This window comes from Leucopleurus acutus (assembly GCF_964270905.1).
Source record: "Leucopleurus acutus genome assembly, chromosome: X".
Lineage (NCBI taxonomy): Eukaryota > Metazoa > Chordata > Mammalia > Artiodactyla > Delphinidae > Leucopleurus > Leucopleurus acutus.
In genome coordinates, this window is record NC_139148.1 from 21227241 (window position 1) to 21235702 (window position 8462).

The 8462-nt window shown below is 42.2% G+C and overlaps 1 pseudogene across 1 annotated transcript in view; it reads right to left on the reverse strand.

The window, feature by feature from the left end:
* Positions 1-5778, reverse strand: part of LOC309978090 (large ribosomal subunit protein eL31-like) — a 30207-nt pseudogene extending 24429 nt beyond the window's left edge. Inside the window, exon 1 of the transcript in view lies at positions 5596-5778. The product of the transcript in view is annotated as a large ribosomal subunit protein eL31-like (transcript). The remainder of the gene's footprint in view (positions 1-5595) is intronic.
* Between the last annotated feature and the right edge of the window lie 2684 nt (positions 5779-8462).

The following is an 8462-nucleotide window of genomic DNA, read 5'->3' on the forward strand; positions in this document are numbered from 1 at the left end:
TGTAGCAACAAAGACCCAACCCAGCCCAAAATAAAATAAATAAATTTAAAAAACTCTAATTCTCAACTTAAAAAAAAATACTGATGAAAAAGAAAACTGATGCCTGTGCCCTAGCCCTAGCAATTATGATATAATTAGTATGCCTTATAGCCTGGATTTCAGGACTCTCGAAGGCTTTCCCGGAGATTCTGATATGCAGCAAAGATTGAGAACCACAATTTGGCCTTGCTTACCAAACACATGCCTGTTTGGTCAGTTTCAATAGTTTTACATCATATTAAAGTTTTTAAGCGTTCTGAGCCCATGTGCCACAACTACTGAGCCCATGTGCTGCAAGTACTGAATGAAGCCTGTGTGCCTAGAGCTCATGCTCCACAACAAGAGAAGCCACTGCAATAAGAAGCCCGCAACTAGAGAAAGCCCGCATGCAGCAATGAAGACCGAACGCAACCAAAAATAAATAAGTTCATTAAAAAAAAAAAAAGAATTAAAGGACTAAACTGTGAAAATTGAATAGGGGATGGAACTCTACAGTTCATTATTTTGAGTTACTTATTTTTCATACCTCTGTTACTGCATTTTTGCTTCCTTTGGTCTGATTTCTTTTAGTGTGTTGAACGCAGGTTTCTAGAGGGCAAGCCCAACCTTTTCGACTTGTTTTGTTGACCATTTGACACACACATGTATATATATGTATCTTTTCATGTTTCAATTCAACTGTTAATTATCTTTCCAAATTTCAGTTAGACTTACATAAAGAGCTGCTGATTAAATTCTCACTAAGGCCGACTCTCCGAAGCCACTGGCCACTGCAGGGGTACAGGTCATAGGGGAGGAAAAATGTTTCCTCTACCCTTCTAGGTTCTTTGGCTGGTTTAATAGTTTAGTTGACATAAGACAGATTAATGGGGGAAAAACAAATTTAACTACGGACATCTTTGGGAGCCTCAAAGATATGAGACCCAAGAGTAAGCCAGGCAGTTGAGGCTTATATGCCATCCTGAGCTAGGGAATGGCATAGGGACCTGGGGCTTCAAAGAGGAAGAGGGTAATTCACAGGAAGGTAAGAAGAGTGGATGTCGGTAATTAGATGTTTGCCCTGCCATAGAGATAGGCCATTCAGATAAAAAGTGCTCTCTGGTAATACCTCTCTCTGAGCGCTCTATCTGCATTTGTTAGGCAGCTGAGGGGAGGTAAAAAGCTCTTCCTGAATTCTTTTGGGCCTCGATTGTCTTCAGCTCAAAATAATTCTTCGCGTGCCGCCGTGGCACACTGGGGGAGACTCTTTCTGAACTCCTTCCAGGTGAACCCAGGTTTGATTCAGGCCTCCTTTTGACCTCTCTCTAAAGTGCCATTTTACCATTGCTGAGCAGGCTTTCCAGACACTGTGCTTCTTACTTTACAGAGTCTCTTCTGAAAGGAAAACTCATGTGTTTAACTAGTGACAGTAAAGTAGAGGAGAGGATATTGATTTTTTGGAACCAACATACAATTAGTTTTTATTACAGTTCCACAAAATTGCCAATATCCTTCTTAAAGAAAATGTTTTAATAAAATTGACATCCTTGGCAGAGAAATGGTGCCAGTTTTTCACTTGCAAACAGTTGCCACTGGGGGTCACCATTACAATAGCTAAGCTTTGCCGGCAGGTGTGGAGCTGTGACTGACTTGCCTAAAATGAGGGGGAAGATGGGGGAAGGACTAATATTTTTCAAGCAGCTTCTTTTCCTCAGTATCTCAGGGAGGTATTGTTCAGATACAAAGATAAATATTTGTGTTGTGTGGTAGGATACTCACCTGTGGTAAGAAGGGATTCAATAAATTGTCTGTCTAATAGATAAGACTGTTCTTCGTGGTTACAGCTCATCTCTGAGGTCTGTGCCATTCCTCAGAAAGGGTGATCAATATGTACTTTTCTGCCCTTCTTATTTTTCCAAAATTTAACTAGGATTTTTCTGCAGCATGTTTTAAATCACTCAGCCTTGTTTTCTTTATTTTATGAGTACCAACCCTTACTGTCTTATGTTATTAGTGAATATGTTGTTTCTGCCTAGAAATCCCTTCAGCTGTTTGCTTCTTACATATTGAATCGCTGCCACTGTCGTTACATAAGGACAATCTAATAAATAACCAAACCAAAGCCAGAGTCCCCTAGAGTGGGACTTCACATAGGACCAACCAGACTTCTAGACCATAGGAGGATATGTACAGCATGAGCAAAGTGCAGTGTAGATGCTCCAGGTAGCAGCCCAGGCAGGACGGGGGCAGGTGACAGCCAGTGGCACTCCTGGTGTGTCTTAAACAGGCCATCTTAACCCTAAGGCGGACTCCATTCGTGTTAAACTTCTAAGTAAACCTCCCCTTTCCATATAACCCTCCTGACCTTCATTTATTTTTTTTTAAAAAAAAAGGCAGTGGGGACTTAAAAGCCCTTATTTTTAAAAAAAAAGCACTTAAAAAATATATATATATATTTATTTATTATTAATTTATTTATTTATGCATGCATGCTGAGCCGGGTCTTAGTTTCATCATGCGGGATCTTCTTTGCGGCATGCAGGATCTTTTAGTTGCGGCATGCAGACTTCTTAGTTGAGGCATGCGTGAGGGATCTAGTTCCCCAACCAGGGATCAAACCCAGGTCCCCTGCATTGGGAGCACGGAGTCTTACCCACTGGACCACCAGGGAAGTCCCTCTGACCTTCATTGTTTACTTGATATATTTAATCAACATTTATCAAAGATTCCCATTGTGGGAGTCATGGCTAAAACAATGCATAAGACAGAATTACTGCCACCAAGGCCAGTTTCTTGGGTTGTGAGCTGTGCACACAGGGCCCTCAACTCAGAAGTACCTCCTTACCCCCCTTCACTGTCTTGAAATTTCTAATACTTTGGAAACAAGGGGCCCTGCATTTTCATTTCGCTTTGGCCTGGAAAATTATATAGCTGGTCCCGACTGCCTTGAAGGGGTTTACACTGTCGGGGGGAGACAAAGGAATAAAGTCTAATCAGTAATAGAATGGTAAGATTTAAGAAGTGGTCTGTTAGCTATATGAACAAAATATTAAGGAAAGAGTATTATTCTGTCTGCAGGGAAGAGGAGCGAATTTAGGAAGCCTTTATTCGTGAGTCACATGTTAGCAAGTACTTACTATGTGCAAGGCACTGCTTAATGGTTCAGAGGATTCAAAAATGAATTGTCCATGAGTCCTGCCATCCATCACAAGTTAACTCAGTGTATGAAAAACATACATAGGGCAGGATGAGTTTGATGTGATTAGGCGAGACATGGGACTGGGATGGAATATTTTTGTGAACCATCCATCTTTCCTACCTTCATGTTTTCTTTTTCTAATCTATCCCATGCAGGTCTGCTAAACTAATCTTTCCAGCACACTATTTGGATAACTCCCTTATTCAAAAATACTCATAGAATCCTCACTGCCTTTTCAGAAAAAGTCTAGACCCCCTTTGCCTGGCATTCGATACCCTGAAACGTGGCTTCAGCCTTCGTTGTTAACCTAATGCTTTATTATTCTCTTAAGTGATTCCTTTCACCCTGACCAAATGGGGCCATCTGAAACCCTAATGCATCAGTTACATTTTGCTATATAACACATTACCCCAAATTTAGCAGCTCAAAACAAACAAATAAAAATTTGTTGTCTCACAGTTTTCTGTGGGTTAGGAACCTGGAGAGAGCTTAACTGGATGGTTCTGTACTTGATTTGGCAAAAGTAAAAAAAAAGGAGAGAGAAGCTGACAGTGTAAACGGAAGCTGATGCAGAAGCTCAGACACAAATGGGGTAGCATCTCCGGAGAAAGGAGCAAAGATGCTACCGAATTCTCAGACTTTTTGGTTGAGTTGAATCACCCTCCTTAGTAACCTCTCCCCACCCACCCCTGCCCACAATGCTGGGTGAAGGCATGAGGGTCAGTGAATGAGCTATGGAGAAATGAGGGCTTGGAGTTATTTTTCCCACTTACTGTTGGAATATTTGGATTTTAGTAGTTATTGCTAGCTTAATACTGTTCTGGCTTTTATTCACTCTTGTATATAGGGTTCAGTAGATCATTTGGTCAACTAATATAGAATAATAAGAACTACTACCTGAATAGGATAGCAACAGAACTCAAGAAGTGGATATCCGCTGAGAATCATGGACTCTGAAACCAACAAACAGCTTTCACATTGGTTCCCAAAGCCCCTCTCTTGGATGAGTGACTATCATCTTACAGAGGAAAGCAAAGAATATGTTTGCACTTGTTCAGAGGACAGTTTGAATCTATTCGTTAGGGCTCCTATTTGCGCTTGCATGCCTAGGAAGAACACTGTTTTGTCCCTGGCAGCAAGCAAAGGTTGAAATGTATTAGGTATATACTTCTGCCATTGTGAAAGATCTGATCAGATCCAGGAACCATAGGCCCCGTCACTGGGGACTTCATGTGGCCAGGACCCATTAATCAACTACCCATTAATTCAACTTTGAACGCATCTAATATATCACTAAGCCTGAATTCTTCCATCTGAGCCATGAGGATATTATGATACTCGTCAAGAAAACCCAGAGGTAGAGTGAGAAGAAAAGTACAAAGGGGAGAGGCAGAGAAATGCTGTCTTCTCACACAAAGGGGCCTCTGGGATTGTGGGCTCTCTGTCCTTGATCTTGGGTCCCTGTCTCCCTTTGTTTATCTTGAACGGTTGTACTGGGAGAAGCTTGTTATCATGGGACTAGAAGTGAAGGTACATTTTCTAAGAAGGAGGTGGCTTTCAAATAATGACCTGAAACTATTGCACAGTGTTCTGTGACAAATCTCCTGTGGCCCTGCCCTCGTTAGAACTCTGGAAATGAACTTAGTTAGGTGTGGATTAGGACGATGCACTTGCAAGGTTGGAAGGAATCCGAAAGGACATCTTATATAACCTGTGTCTGAATTCCCTTTAAAAAGCAGCCTCTGTCACAGAGATAAGTCCACCCTTGTACCAGATGCTTAGTGACAGGGAAGTTTTACTGCACGGAAGTCCTGCCATATATTGAACTGAACTCTCGCTTCCTGTAGCTTCTTTTAACGGGTCCTTTGGGGTCGTAATGAAACAACTGAATCTCTCACAAAACAGTTCTTTAGAATTTTCATACAGCATGATTCCTAAACACAGGTCGCCCAGTGTGTCTGTGCTCTCGTGATGAAACAGCGTAAAGATCTGAAGCTTTTAACTTTCAAAGCTAACCCTGCTTAATAAGATGCGACTCTACTATTTAAAACTTATATCCCCCTGCTTCTATTTATACCCCCTACAGACTGGTTTCAACCCAGCAGCTAGAGTTAACTTTATTTTTTAAATTAATTAATTACATTTATTTTGTTTTAGAGTTAACTCTAATTTTAAAAAATTTTTTCTTGAGGTGTAGTTGACATATATAAGGGGGTCAAAAGGCACAGATTTCCAGTTATTCGAGTTAACTTTAAAAAACTGAAGTCAGAGTGTGTCATTCCTCTGCTAAAAACCTGTCAGTGGCTCCGCATTTTACACAGAATGCAATAAAGTCCTCATGATGGCCCATGAGTCCTACGTGATCTGTCCCCTATTACCGATCTGGCCTTTTCTCCTCCTGCGTCCCCTTGCCAGCCCCCTGCTCCATCCATAATGACCACCTTGCTGTCTCTGGAACGCGCCTCCACCTGAGGGTCATTACTTGAGCTGTCTCTCTGCCTGTAATGTTCTTCTCCCAGGTGTTTCCTTGGTTTAACTCTCTCACTTTCCCTTAATCTCATCCTTTCGATGACGCCCACCCTTTCTATCCTATTTCATATTGTGAACTGCACCACTGCCCTGTTTCCTGTGCTTCAGTCCCCTCTGCCCCCACCCGCCATAGACTCATCCCTTTTAACTCTTTACTGTTTAATTTCTTATTCGTTATGTCTATTGTTTATTCCCCGCACCCCCAAGAATGTGAGCTCAGTGAGAGGGCAGGAATCCTCACCTGTTTCGTTCCCTAATGTAGCCCAAGTAAGTACCTGGATTTGTGCCTGGCAGGCACGTGATCAGTAAGCTTTGAATGAACTGAACTTAGAATTTTGTGATTCTTCTCACCCTTTCTTAACGGATACTGAAATCTTCATTCTGTAGGATTTTAGGAATTCATCTTCGTTTCCTTCTTGAAAATCCTAAGTGCGTGTTCAGGGGCATTTTTCCTTTTCTTCATGTTTCCCAGGAGTAACTATAACTGGGGGTGGGAGTGTTATATGTTTATATCTACACATTATTTATGGTAGAAAGCATTATGTTCCAGAGTCCTGGTTGTAGCATGAACTTGGGAAATGCCAGACTCCACAAGGGTTTGAATCCTAGTCTCATTATTTACTGACTCTGACACTAAGCAAATTACTTATCTTATTTGAGTTTGAGTTTCTTCATCTATAATGAGACGAATTAAAATCTGCCTCAAAGGTTTTTATAAAATTTAAATGATGGTATATATAAATCTCCCAACACGGTTTGTAGACCAGTATTTTAAAATCTAATGTACATGCAAAATCACCTGAGAGTCATGTTAAAATGCAGATTCTGATACAGCAGGTCTGAGATGGGGCCCAAAATTCTGTTTCTAAAAAGCTTCCAGGTGGTATTGATGCTACCGGTCCACGGACCACATTTAGAGTGGCGAGATCCTAGAATGAAGGAGATGCCTAGTAAATGTTTGTCCTCATTCTCATCCTTCTCTGCCATTGCCCCTATACTGCATTCAGTTATTTATGGCCTAGAGACACATGTCTATTTACAGTGGTTCTCACTTCTTTACTCATTTGGCCTTCAAGTCCCTTTAAATGAAGTTTGTTCTACTCTTTCCAATTTGATGATCACTTTTACTGATGGAAAAGCTGGAAGTAACATAGGAATTGAGAAATTTTCCTTTCTCATTCTCATTTGAAGTGTGTTCTAAGGACTTAGCTTTTCTTTTCCTTGTCATTTTTCTCCTGCCTTAGTCATTGCAGACTTGATTTTTCGGCCCTGATATTCATGAGTCCATTCTATTCCTGGCAATTCTCAATGGCTGCATGCGTCTCTCTCAGTTCTAAGTGTATGAACTTTTAAAATCTGAATTCATCAGGGAATACCCTTTGCACAGTTAAATAACATCTCCCCTATAAACCCAGATATCAGAAAGGAACATTTTAAGACAAATCAGTAATGGGCATAGAATTCTGACTTATTTTAAGGGTTTATTAATCACAAAGTTTATCCCTTTTCTCATACACAAACACCTCATTCATTCATTCATTCATATTCTCTCTCTCTCTCTCTGAGAAACTTGTTCTAGTAGAAAGAAAAGTGAGAGGGGTTGTAGTCTCTGTGGAACATCCCAGGAAGTCCTCTTCCCTTGGGTAGTTTATATAGCACCAAAGATGCTGCCCAAATTCCCTTCACCTGTGGAGATGTTCGGTGCTGCACTAGCATATCTGTTAGGTTTGTAGTTGTGAAGATCTGGAATTTGTATCCACTACTATAATCAATTCAATTCAATTCTATTTCACAGACACTTATAGAGCTCCTACCTGTGCCAGTCACGGTGTAGGTAGCATTACAAAGATGTACATGAACCCCCCACTCGGGGGCCTCACAGTCTACTGGAGGGATACACATGTAAAAGAAACCAGTACACTGGAGTATAAGATGTGCACAAGGTCCAGAGGTTGCAGGCAGGGAGCAGGCATGGTGTAGGCTTTAGTGGGGAGGGGAGATGCTCAGGGAAGTCTTCACAAAGCAGGCCTCATTCTTTATTTGTAGAGAGTAAGGGTGAGGCCTTGTTTCCATGAGATGACATTGTAGCCAAGGACACCGGGAAAACTAGACTTCTGCCTTCACTCATAATTGGATAAGTCCCTCCTCCCTGAGGTTCCTAAGGAAACTATGCTCAAGAGAACAAAAACGAAGAATATCCAGAGATCATCTTTTTATTCATTGGATGTATGTTTGCCACCCCAAAGCTGGCTTCCATAAGCAGTGCAAGAGCATGTGCCTCTCATTCACCCCTTAAATCTCAGCTCTCCAGGCCGTCTAAATGGGTGGGATCTCCTGATTGCACAGGTGCTCCCGTGGGAGGAGGAGAAAGCCTCAATTCTCCCAATGGCTGCATTGTGGGAGGGGTTTCCTACAGGAGAGTGGCGAGGGGAACGCGAGAGAGGAAGGAACCTGGTATCAGAGCGTCTCAGCCGCTTTGACAGAAGTAGAAAAGAAGACCGCATTTAGATAAGTGAGGGGCTTCCCTGGTGGCGCAGTGGTTGAGAGTCCGCTTGCCAAGGCAAGGGACACGCGTTTGTGCTGCGGTCCGGGAAGATCCCACATGCCGCAGAGCGGCTGGGCCCGTGAGCCATGGCTGCTGAGCCTGCGCGTCCGGAGCCTGTGCTCCGCAACGGGAGAGGCCACAACAGTGAGAGGCCCGCGTACCGCAAAAAAA